The sequence below is a fragment of the Humulus lupulus genome, chromosome 9 (assembly GCF_963169125.1).
Source record: "Humulus lupulus chromosome 9, drHumLupu1.1, whole genome shotgun sequence".
Lineage (NCBI taxonomy): Eukaryota > Viridiplantae > Streptophyta > Magnoliopsida > Rosales > Cannabaceae > Humulus > Humulus lupulus.
The window spans coordinates 75,556,059-75,569,546 of record NC_084801.1 but is presented as its reverse complement, the minus strand read 5'-3'; positions in this window follow the sequence as shown (position 1 = coordinate 75,569,546).

The following is a 13,488-nucleotide window of genomic DNA, read 5'->3' as shown; positions in this document are numbered from 1 at the left end:
GCACAATCAGATTCGACTTCACAACGTCCAACAATGAAGTCGAGTATGAAGCCATGCTCGTAGGTTTACGTTTAGCCAGGGACATGAACATAAAGTCACTTGAAATCTATAGTGACTCCCAGTTGGTGGTTAATCAAATTACTGGAGAGTATCAAGCCCGTGGTCTGAAGATGGCTGCTTACTTGAACAAAGCAAAGGATTTGTTGGCACAATTGGAAAGATATACTCTCCAGAAAGTGCCTCGCGACCAGAACTCAAACGCTGATGCCTTGGCCAAATTAGCGAGTGCAAAGGATGCCGACACGCTGAACATAGTGCCTATTGAATGACTGTCTAAACCAAGCATCAAAATAGAAGAAACTTCTCTAATAATTTAGGCAGTAAATACATGGATGGCACCTTTCACTGAGTACTTGGTGCATGGAGTGTTGTCGACGGACAGAAACAAAGCAAGTACCCTCCAAAGGCAGGCTGCTCGGTTTATCCTAGTCGACAGAATTCTATATCGAAGGGGGTACTCAATGCCACTCCTAAGGTGTGTCTCAAAGGAAAAGGCCATATAATTAATGCAAGAAGTCCATGAAGGTTTCTACGGAGATCACGCTGGGGGCAGAGTTTATCGAAAAAGATCCTAAGGCAAGGATACTTCTGGCCAACAATGAATGAAGAGTCGATGGAATTTGTTCGAAAATGCGACAAGTGTCAGAAATTTTCCAAGATTCTGCGAGCAGCCCTTAACGAGCTAAAGCAGATGCAAAGTCCGTGGCCATTCGCAGTGTGGGGAATAGACCTAATTGGGTCTTTGCCCACAGGAAAAGGCGGCATTAAATACGCCGTGGTTGCCATTGATTACTTCATGAAGTGGGCCGAAGCTAAGCCACTTGCAACCATAACGACCAAGAAAGTGCTGGATTTTGTGGTCAAGAACATAGTGTGTCGCTATGGATTACCAAGAAAAATTTTCTCAAACAACGGCATGCAGTTTGATAGTGATCTGTTTACAAATTTTTGCGAACGACATGGAATTAGCAAAAACTTTTCTTCAGTTGCTCATTCGTAGGCAAATAGACAAGTCGAGGCTATCAATAAAACACTAAAAAATACTCTGAAGAAAAGGCTTGAAGAGGCAAAAGGAGCATGGCCAGAGCAGTTGCTGGAAGTCCTCTGGTCGTATAGAACATCCCATCGAACATCAATAGGCCATACTCCATTTTCCTTGGCCTATGGATATGAAGCTATGTTACCTGTTGAATTAGATCCGCCATTGCATAGGAGGATGACATACGATCAAGGCACTAATAGCCAGTTATTAATGGAATCTTTGGATTTGGTCGATGAAAGGCGCGAGCAATCCCAACTTCGAGTAGCAGCTTACCAGCAAAAGGCCACCCTGTATTTCAACTCTAAAGTACGTGAAAGAAAATTTAATGTGGGAGATCTGGTACTTAGAAGAGTTTTCCTTAACACCCGCGATCAAGCTGCTGGAGTACTCAGACCTAACTGGGAAGGACCATACCAAATCGAAGAAGTCCTCCATCCAGGCACTTATAAACTTGCTCGTTTAAATGGAGATCCCATTCCTCGCTATTGGAATGGAGAACACCTGCGCAAGTACTACCAATAAACAATTCTTTTTAAAGAATTGGCTTGTATTAATTTTACTTTTTACAAGTTTATGAACAAGGGTTAGTCAACCTTATGACTGATCGCTTATAAGTGTAAGATCATATTTTTGATCACTCGTATAGACATGATTGTCCATTTATCACGAGAAATAAAAGGGACTCTGTGCAGCCAGTTAATCTTGCCAACTATTGTATTTATTACAAGCATTTGCTCATTACGTGTGTTGTTTTGCTATAATAATTATTTTTTATATATCTCTATTACGAGCAGAAATGTTTGAACAGGTCTTGGTCAAGGCAAGTGACCGAGGACCTAAAGCTCCTCAATCACTTGGGGGGCATATAAGGTATCTAGTAAGCAAATCATATCAACAGGTATGTAAACACACGAGCAAAATAAGTGAAAGCATGCTACGATACTTAGAGTATTTTTCAAAATTTTGTTTAAATTTTGTTAAATCAAACCAAAGTGATATGCTAAGTTTGGTCATGCGAACATATGTTATAATAAGAATATTAAAATGTCAAAAGAAAAACCCTTTACACCGCGAGCAGTTACTGCTTGGATGTAATTGTCTATTAAAAGGAAAGCTACCCGTGCAGCAATAAAAATATAAATTGTTTTGACATCACAAACTATAGTTCACATGTCTTAAACTACAAGTTAAAATTAAAGAAAAACAAGTAAAATTATGAAGCAGCAGGAGGGTCTTGAGGAGTTTGCTGGTCGACAGAGGCCCCAACTTCCTCTTCCATGCCATTAATGCCCGTAGCCAAGGAGATTTTGGAGGAGGCTGGGATTTTCGCTCTCTCCTCTTCCTCCAAGCGAGCAAGTCACCGGTTTATTTCAGTTTGCCTCATGTCCTGGAAGAGATAGCTGAAGTCTGCCTCGCAGTTGTGCTTCCAACACGTGTAGAAGCAGTTAGACGTGGCTCCCTTATACTTCTCCAAGTTTCTGGTATTGGTCTCCTCGAGCTCCTTGATGCGCCTCTCCAGCCCCTCAGTTTCCTTTCTGCTAGCGACCAGATCATCTTGAAGCTTAGTGGCTTCCTTGAAGTTGAGCATGGAAGCCTCCTTATACTTCTCTTTTTCTCCAATGGCTTTGGTCAAGGCAGCCTGGAACTGCTTCAGCTCTTCGGCCAGCTTGGTGTTCTGCTCGAGCAATTCTGCGTTTTTCTTCTCAACCATCTTAGACTCCTCAGCATACCTGGCCTTGGACTCTTTGAATTGAGTAATCAAAGCCCCCGAGCGGCGCTAGCTGGCGGTCATAGTTAGCATTCCCTGTGATCAGACAAAAATATAAGGTGATGGCAGAAAATGAAAAGATAAATAAATAAAGCTCAGCAATAGATAGCAGCTTACACTGGCTATTTCATTCAGCATGCAGTTAATTATCTGGTCAACCTCCATGGAGTCGGTGCTGATGATGGCCTCTTGGCTGTGTCGGTGCCTCGAAAGTTTGGTCATTCTCTCCTTAGTCGAGCTGAGCACAACATTCGTCAGGGCATCTCCAGTTTGATCAGGAGGTGTCTGGTTAGCAGGTGCAGGAGGCAGGTTCTGGTCGACTGGCGTTGGGGAAGATGTCTGGTTGAGGGGAGACGGAGGAGGTGTTGTTTCCTTAGAAGGAACTGCTGCTGGAGGGTCCCCGGCCCGAACCTTTTTTGTCGGAGGGGTCTTGCTGCTCTCTCCGCGGTGTGGCCTGCTCTCCTTCTTCTTACTCGAAGGAGCAGCAGGTACGCTGTAAAGCTCAAACATATCTTCAGATGACATATCTACAAGTCAGAAAACATACAAACAGTTAGACAATATAAATAGATGTACTTACTACATCAAGGAAATAAGAGCAAGGAAATTGTAAGTAAAATACCCGAGCTACAACTACTGGTCGCTACATTATTTACTGTACTACTACTACACTCACTCACTTCCTTGAAGAAATCTGAATTTAAATTGGGTGTGTATTTAAAATTGTCATCCCCGTTAAATAAATGACAGGGAATAGGCAGACTGTCTAAAAGTGAGAAGACAGTACCGTTCTCATTTGAAGATTCAAGAATGGGCGTAGGGTGTTCGTAAACCTTCTTTTTCCTTTTCCCAAAGGAGCAGGGGTAGTAGCTGCTCGCGGGGTGACACGTCATGGTGCTGCTCGGGAACTTCTCCACCAGTAGCACTCCTCGCAGTCGATTCCCTCACATCCTAGTAAGGGGCCAAAAGGCCAACCAGCCTTAGATTGTTTTCCGTGACCAGCTCTTTGACACTTTTTTCTATATCTGTCATGCTGGCCAGGGAAGCTGCTCGTATCTCCATTTCTGGAGTAGGAGCTGGTCGGCGCCACAGACCTGAATGGCATTAATATGCTAAGGAATATGCCGAAAAGATAAAAGAAAGTAAGTGACCAGAGAATAAAGAAATTACCTCCATGAGTGAAGGCCAGATTGCTGGCAACCAAGTTTGTTGTTAAAAAGTACTCCTGGAAGTACTTTCCTATGTTGGACTTGTAGGTGATCTCACTCAGGAAGGTGCGAGTAGATTTCTGGTGGTAAAAATGGAAGAACCCCGTGTTGTTGTGATTGGGATTGGACTTGAGATCAAATAAGTAATTGATCTCATGCGGCGTAGGCACATGCCACTTCTTGTGGCTGTACATGATATAGAGAGCAGAGAGCACTCTATATCCATTTGGGGTGATATGGAAGGGGGTGACCTCAAAATAGTTGGCCACCCCCTAGAAGAGTGGATGAAGAGGCAAGGTTGCCCCTGCCTCAATGTGGTATCTCGACCAGGTGCTGTAGGCGTACCCAGGCAGGTTTGCCCACTGGTCGATGGAAGGTTTGTTTAGGGTAATCCCAGAAAGTCCATACTTTTTTAGATAATTCCCTACCATCCTAGCTGTAATATTGCTTGGAGGCGTACCATTCAACCTCTGGTCGAACGATGTCTCGAGGTCAGGCTTTCGTTTGGATTCCTGGCTGAGGAGTGTTTTCAGAATGTGGGCTGGTCAAGGGATTTTCAGCCTAAGGAGCAGGCTGTTTGGCAGGAGGAAAGGTTGTCTTCCTTTTCTTTTGAGCAGTGGATTTTACTCGACCCATGTTTTTTGGACTGGTTGAAGGTTTTTCTGAAGGGTTGCGATAAAAAGGAATTTCTGGGATTAGCAGCGAAGGCTGTTCCTGATCTTTGAGTAACTATGCGAGCAAGTCGTCATCAATCGGCCTCTCACCTCCCCATGGGTCGTGTATGAAAATCTGCAAACAGAGAAGGGGAGATGAGAATCTTCGGCCAATGTACCAAGAAAATGGAAAAGTTGGAATAATGTTGCTCATGTATAAAAGCTAAGCTTTTATACGACCAGCATCATTTTGACAAAAACACTAAATTCTATGCGAACAGTTTGGAAAACGGATTAAAAAGCAGAAGTGAAATGTTTTTCGGGAAAAACTTTTCGACTCTGAAAGGGCGGGAAAAACCCAGTTTTTCCTACATGCTTAAAAATCAATTTTTTACTTCGATTTTACGCTCTAAATCAATAATCCTAACTACCAAGCTGATTCCTAAGCCCCGTATAGTGTTTTTTTCCTTATCCTATCATGCTAAGATCTATGTGCCCATTTACCCCAAAGCAGTTTCTTTCAAGAAAATTTAAGAAATCAAGGTCCGAAACAGATATAGAACAGATATTGCATAGCATCTCGACGACTGAAAAATTTGAGAAACTTACTTGGATGATTGAAGTAAACCTTTGAGACGCTAAGTCAAGTAGCTGGGCAGAAGCTTCGCAGATAATCAAGATCGTCTGGGTTTTTGGATTTTCTACGCCTTGTTCTTCGGTGTTCTTAAGGAGAAAGTGAAATGTAAAAAGTGATTTTGAAGGGTTAATTATATTGGTCGAGGTGCAGTTACCTAGGTAATCGTAAGGGGTAACTTTCCAAGGCATGAGTAAGTGTAATAGCCGTCAAACTATTTTTGGGAAATTGCAATGATATGATTGGTTGCCTTTTTCGAGAAGGCATGGATGGCTCTGAAAGATTTGACAAGGCATACGAAAGGTCAGTTGTCTAAGTTTACTTTATGTTGGTCGCAGTAAAATAAACTTGGGGGGGGGGGCAAATGTTTACCCAAAAAATGGCTCATGATGATGTGGCAAGATCGACCTACACGTGGCAGGCATGTGGCAACTTTAAGAGAATGAATCATGTTCGACCATCGACCAGAGAGTTATTGATTTATCAAGCCTCGTGCTTAGGTCCGACCAGTCTGGTCGCATACATTCATTTACTTACTTTTGGGTATGCAATCTTGTAATATTTGCTTTAATTATATTTTCTTTCATTACTGTGATACGCAAGTCTTAATTGTAATTAAGGCCCATCGGCCCATGTAACCTCCTTGAGCCTATAAATAAGAATCAAAGGGCTCAAGGAAGGGATTTTGGAACATTGATCTTTGTACTCAGAGAGAAGAATATAGTGTGATTATTCACTGAAGTTGTAATCTTCCCAAAGCTTGTGAAACTTGTGAACCCTAGTTCATTGATCACAGTGTTAGGATTCAATATCAATAGGAACACTAAGTGGACATAGGTCATTACCATTCAATTGGGGCCGAACCACTATAAATCGTCTGTGTCGTTTAATTTCCATTTGAATTTCTTCTTGTTATCCAGATTTCCGGATAGCGTTTAGATTGATGGCCTCGGGGAAGCAGAATTATCGATGTCTTCTACGGTAGGTGACCAGAGCTCGCGGATGAACAGAAAGGCTTCGCCTCTCCCGCTTGGTGTCCGGATTACTCTTCCAAGCAAACACAATACGGAAATTCGTCAACTCTCCCGGACTCCCGAAGGGGTATCCTTCGGGGAAGCTCCTTCCAGGAGAAGCTCTTCGAGTGGTCTCCGCGGAAGCAGTTCCGTGCCTCGCACGGAACAAAGCCAAACGGTCGAGTCCTGGAGGAGGCATATTTGGAATGATATCCGCCTGACACAGGATCCCGCCTGACACGCCCGTCAGGTCAAAGCCGCACACATCCCAGCACGCCTAAGGGTACCTTTTCGCCTACTGTTCCGCTGACAACTTGGAAAAGACGGCTGACTTTGTGTGTTCCCCATACTTTCACGTAAATATACCCACATAGAGTCTTGTAGCCATGTTACTACAGTAATTGTATCCCTATTTATGGCTGGTGTAATTAAGACTCATGTACGTAGAGAAAAACCCTAATCCAAAACCCTAGCTATAAAGACCCCTTCATTTTACAAGAAGAGGGACGAAAAAATCATAGAGCAAAAACTCTACTAAAATCTCTCTAGCTTCATCTTCTTCAAGAGAACCCGAGAGAAACACTGTGAGTGTGTGAAGTTCTTGTGCACCAGCCATCTTACTGTAACCTTTTCCAAGTATAATAACATCGACTCGTGGACTAGGGCTTGTTAACGCCTGAACCACGTAAAAACGCTGTTTGTTTAGTTACATTTCAGCATTTCTACAGTTCTTATCTTTTTATTATTCCGTTAGTTATTCGTTTCCGAAAAACTCGGTAAACATTTTGGTGCTTTCATTGAGAGCTGTAGGAAGTTGTTAGTCAGCTCTTTTTCTGTGTACGTTTTTTGTATTCACTTCGTGCTAAAGAGATGGTGACTACGAGAAAATCCGCTGTTGACAAAAATGCTACGGTCAACCCCGATACCGTGATGGAAGATGTGGTGCAAAGCGAACCCTTAGACTACCAAGGTGAAGACCCGACATCCCGCCAGGATCAGGTCAGTACCGAAGATACAACATACTTAGAAGACGAAGAAGAGTATGTCCAAGACGGTTATTACAAGGACGGCTGCTACTATGAGAAGGACCCAGAACTGGTCCAAGTAGCCGAAGAACTGGTGGCCACTAAGGCCAAGCTTGCTGAGCAGGAGCGCGTCTCCGAAAGAATGCAACGCATGATGGAACGCCTCCAAAGTAAGTTCGGAGATCTAGGCGACTCGGACGAGGATGCCTCTGTTCTAGGTGGTGCTGATGCCCCCATGCTGGATCCAGCCGCTGCTGGACCATCCAAAGCCGCCCCTAACAAGGGCAAAGAAAAAGTTGGAGAGCCTGTGCGCGCTGACGCCCCTGCACCTCCTAAAGGCGTGAATCACCAGGCCGACTGCCCCCCCCGCGCGCAGAAGGTCTCTGGCGCTCCTAAGCCCAGACGTCCTTCAGCCCCAAGGGGGCACTCTGTGCCTAAAGGGCCCGGTGCTAAGGCACCCAGGCCTAGGGGAAGGAACAACTGCCCCAGTGATTCCGTCAATCAGGACGGTCGGGCTGCGAACTCGCACTCCGAAGATAGCTGGTCCACGGTGGACCTAAGAAGAAGGTTGGAGGCCAAGTATGAAAAGGCCAAAGGGGAAAAGGCCCGGCCTCGCGGAGATGACCTCCGAAATCATATTAATGACAAGCTCCGGGGACGTGACCTCCCGGAAAGTGATACGAAGAGGCTCGAGGAACAGATTGCTGCCTTGGCCAAGCTGGTCCGGAAGCAAAGTGGGGCCCTGTCAGATTCTGAGGAGGAAGACCCGGAACCATGTATTAGGAGGATCGCGGAAACGTCCCTCCCGGATAACTTCAAAATGCCTCACATAGAATTATATGATGGGAGGACAGACCCGCGTACCCACCTAGCTAAATACAATAAGATGATGCAAGTGGCGCGTGTCAGTGAGGACGCCAAATGCATGTGCTTCTCACTCACCCTTACCAAGTCCGCGGAGGACTGGTGGAAAAGATTAGCTCCCGGATCAATCCACAGTTGGAAGGAGCTACAGTCCGCGTTTAGGAGGCAGTTTATTGCTGCCCGCGACCACGACATGGAGGTTGGTTCCTTAACCAACATCAAGCAGCAACCCACTGAGAACCTCAAAGCTTTCATTCAGAGAATGATGGAAGCTGCTGCAAAAACCAAGGTCAGCGATGACATGAAGCTGATCGCCCTTCAATCGGGCCTTACTGTCGGCTCCCTGCTATGGGGGGAAATGCAAAGGAGACGGGCAGAAACACTGTCCGAATTCATGTCAAAAGCTCAGGGAATCATCAACCTTGAGGATGCCTACCAGCAGGCCTTTGGAGTTCCCCCAGCTCCAACCCCTTCCGTGACTGCGCCGAGCTTTGCTTCGCAAGCTCCCGCACCAGCCCTCACGCTTCCAGGAGCCCGATTCACTCCAAGTGTGTATGGGCCTTCCGCGTCTGCTCAGACGCCGAGTCAAACCCATTTCTCTGGGTACGGAGCAGTACAAACCGGATGTAGTATCGCTCCTGGCATGCCGCAGCCGCAAGCGGAAGCCCCAGAACGAAATCTGAGCCAATCGCGGAGCAAACGAAGCGGAAGAAACTCCAACCGGGGAGACCATTCAAAGAAACCCCGAAAGGACTATGAGCCCAAGTTCACGGAATATACCAGTTTGATAGACTCGCGAGAGAATGTCTATCGGGCGACCTGTAATATGGTCAACTACAGGAAGCCCCCGAAAGTGTCTCACGGAGGAAGGCGTCCGCGAGACTCCAATAAGAGGTGTGAGTTTCATGGAGACGTGGGGCACACCACGAATGAGTGCCTTCAGCTGAAGGATGAGATCGAGTCCCTGGCAAGAGCGGGACACCTCGGTCAGTGGGTGAGGATACCCATTATCTATCCCGGACAGGGGGTAGTTCACGGAGCTGCATATTCCCCGGGACAGAGGGGGGCCGCTAGCGCTCCTGGAGCCGGTCACCTCCAAGCTCCCGGGTCTCAGTTCCCAGCACTTCCTGCTCCACCCGCTCCGGCGCCCATTGCCTTGTTGGCTCCAGGACCAGGCAACCCATATCCGCCCGGCCTTGCTCCGCCACCCGTTGACGGACACGTCGCCACCATTTCCGGAGGACCACACCTTGCCGGAAGTACCCGCAACTCCCAGAAGAGGTACTTGAAGGAGTTAGAGCACGCCGAGGAGATGTGTGCTTTGGTCCAATCACCTGCTCAACGTCCCCGAATGATGGATCTTCCCATCACCTTCACGGAGGACGATGCTCGACATGTGCACTTCCCCCACAACGATCCCCTCGTAGTGGAAGCCCAGATTGCCAATAAGAAGGTCTCACGGATCTTGATCGATAACGGAAGCTCCGTGAACATCCTCTTCAAAGCGGCCTTCCACGCGATCGGATTGACCGAGACGGACCTGGCTCCATGCCCCATCCAGCTTCAAGGTTTCAATGGGGACGCACTCATGCCATTAGGCAAAATTCAACTTCCAGTCACCCTCAGAGGAGAAAGCGACGCTTGTGCCTTCAAGCATAGCACATTCGTGGTGGTCGACTGCCCCACGGCGTATAATGCCATCTTAGGCCGACCAGTCCTAATCGATTGTGGGGCCATAACCTCGATACGCCACTTATGTTTGAAGTTTCCATGCGACGATGGGCGTATTGGCACCCTCCGAGGAGACCAAAGAAGTGCACGGAGCTGTTATAACGTCTCCGTCCGATCCGTCTACACGGTCCAGGAGACGTTTGCTGCCATTCCTTTGGCGGAAGAATTGCCAGAAACTGGGGGTGCTCAGGAGGCATACTTTGACGAACTCGACCCAAGAGTGGGAATCGAGAAAGCAATAGAGCCGATGGAGGAAGTCGAAGAGGTGATCCTCAACCCGGGAGAACCCACCAAGGTCATTCAGGTGGGGAAAAACCTACCGTCGGCCGTTCGAGATAAGATCGTAGCCACTGTGAAGGATAATCAGGATATCCTGGCATGGTGCCACGCCGATATGACGGGGATTAATCCCAATGTTGCGTGCCACGCACTCAACATAGACCCATCTGCAACTCCCATTCGCCAAAAGAGGAGGCCGCTGGACCCAGTGAGAGCCGAAGCCGTCAAAGCTGAAGTGGACAAATTGATGTCCATAGGATTTCTCCGGGAGTCGCACTATCCCGTGTGGTTGGCCAACCCAGTTCTGGTCCCGAAACCCGATGGGTCCTGGAGAATGTGCATTGACTTCACAGACCTAAACAAGGCCTGCCCGAAAGATTGTTTCCCTCTCCCGCGAATCGATCAGATGGTAGACGCTACTTCCGGGTATGAACTCTTATCCTTCATGGATGCGTACTCCGGATACAACCAGATCAAGATGCATGTCGCGGACCAGGAACACACCAGCTTCCTCACGGACAAGGGTGTCTACTGTTACGTGGTCATGCCTTTCGGTTTGAAGAATGCTGGGGCGACGTACCAGCGTCTGGTAAACAGAATGTTCAAGGACCAACTGGGGAAGAACATGGAGGTGTACGTGGACGACATGTTGGTAAAGTCCAAGACCTCCGGGGACCACAGTGACGACCTCGAGGAAGCTTTCGCCGTGATCCGAAAGTACGGGATGAAACTGAATCCAAAGAAATGTACTTTCGGGGTCTCGTCTGGGAAGTTCCTCGGTTTCATTGTCAGCTCCCGAGGAGTGGAAGCCAACCCTGAGAAAATAAAGGCGTTCATAGATATGCCTTCCCCCCGGAAACATAAGGATGTCCAGAGCGTTACCGGAAGGATAGCTGCTCTCAGCCGCTTCGTATCCAAGGCCACTGACAAGTGTATCCCCTTCTTCAATGTGTTGCGAGGAAACAAGAAGTTCGAGTGGACCCCCGAATGCGAAGCAGCCTTCCAACACCTCAAAGAACATTTAACCCGAGCTCCCATTCTGTCCAAACCTGTCGAAGGAGAGGCGTTGTTCTTATACTTAGCTGTGACTGAGCACGCAGTAAGTGCCGCTCTCGTCCGGGAAGATGGCCGTATCCAGCTCCCTGTGTATTACGTAAGCAAGAGGTTATTGGATGCCGAGTCCAGATATTCGATGATCGAGAAACTCTCCCTCTGCTTGCTGATCGCTTCACGGAAGCTGAGGCCATATTTCCAGGCGCACACCATCAAAGTACTCACCAACCACCCTCTCCGACAAGTCCTGCAGAAGCCCGAGTCTTCTGGCAGATTGCTTAAGTGGGCCATGGAACTGAGCCAGTTCGACGTCCACTACCAACCACGTGTTTCCATAAAAAGGTCAAGCTCTCGCGGACTTTATTGTGGAATGCTCTGGAATGAATGACCTCCCGGAAGATCCTGTCCCGGAACTTCCCACCTGGAAGGTCTACGTAGACGGAGCCTCAAATGAAAAAGGAGCTGGGGCGGGGGTCATCCTAATATCTCCCCAAGGGCATCAGCTCCAGAGTGCCATCCGTTTCGCGTTCCCAGCATCCAACAACGAGGCAGAACACGAAGCCATGTTAGCTGGGTTACGACTGGCCAGAGAAGTCGGAGCCCAAAAAATCGAAGTATACAGCGACTCCCTACTTGTGGTAAACCAAATATCCGGGGAATACCAGACGAAAGGCGAAAGGATGGCTGCCTACGTGTCTCTCTCCCGCGACCTACTGCAGCATTTCAAAGGCTACCAAATCCGCCAGGTCCCCCGGGACCAGAACTCACTCGCGGACACGCTGGCCAAGCTTGCAACGGACCCGGAGATTGAACAGTATGGCTTAGTCCCCATCGGGCACTTAGAAGCCCCCAGTACTGAGACACGAAGGATAAACGCCGTCATCGACCATTCCCACTCCTGGATAGGACCCATCCTCAGATTTCTCACCACCGGAGAGCTCCCCACTGATAAAGCTGACGCAAGGAAGCTCCAATATCAAGCTCCCCGATACGTGGTTATGGATGGAAAGCTTTACCGCAGGGGGTTGTCCATACCCTTCCTTAGGTGTGTTGCCGGAACCGAAGTCAGCGCCATCATCCATGAGATTCACGGAGGCTTCTGTGGCGATCATACCTCCGGGCTGAGCCTCTCCAAAAAGATCCTTCGACAAGGATACTTCTGGCCCACCATGAAGAAGGATTGTGTGGATTATGTCAGGAAGTGTGAGCAGTGCCAGAGGTACGCCAAGGTTCCGCGAGCGCCACCTACAGAAATTACCCTAATGACCAGCCCCTGGCCGTTCACCGTTTGGGGCATTGACCTAGTAGGTTCCCTCCCAACTGGAAAGGGTGGAGTGAAGTACGCCATAGTCGCGGTAGACTACTTCACCAAATGGGTTGAAGCTGAACCTATGAACACGGTCACATCAAAAAAAGCACTGGATTTTGTCATCAGGAATATAGTGTGTCGTTTTGGGCTTCCACGAAAAATTGTGTCCGACAACGGAAAGCAGTTTGACAGTGAACACTTCACGAACTTCTGTGCTTCGCATGGAATCATCAAAAGCTTTTCCGCAGTCGCCAGACCCCAGGCTAATGGGCAAGTGGAAGCTGTAAACAAAATATTAAAGACCACGTTGAAGAAAAAACTCCAAGCCTGCAAGGCTCACTGGCCGGAAGAACTTCCGCGAGTACTTTGGGCCTATCGCACAACAGAGAGAACTTCGACGGGGCACACGCCTTATTCCATGACCTTCGGTTGCGAGGCCGTCATCCCAGTAGAAGCTATGATCCCCTCTCACAGGCAAGACACCTACGATCCTACCCGGAACCATGCCCTCCTCCAGGAGTCCTTGGACATGATCGAGGAGCTCCGGGAGCAGTCGCAGGTCCAACTAAAAATGTACCAAGGCAAGATAGCCCGACACTTTAACATGAGAGTCCAGAGCCGTACATTCGAAGTTGGGGATCTTGTCCTACGGAGAGTATTTCCTGCTACGCAGGATCCGGGAGTAGGAGTCCTCGGACCCAACTAGGAAGGCCCCTATGAAGTCCAAGAAAAAGTGGGCCATGGGACGTATCACTTAAAGAGACTCGACGGATCTAAAGTCCCGCGCGCCTGGAACGCGGAGCACCTCCGCCGTTACTACCAGTAGGCCCCGGACCATCCAGTCGGAAG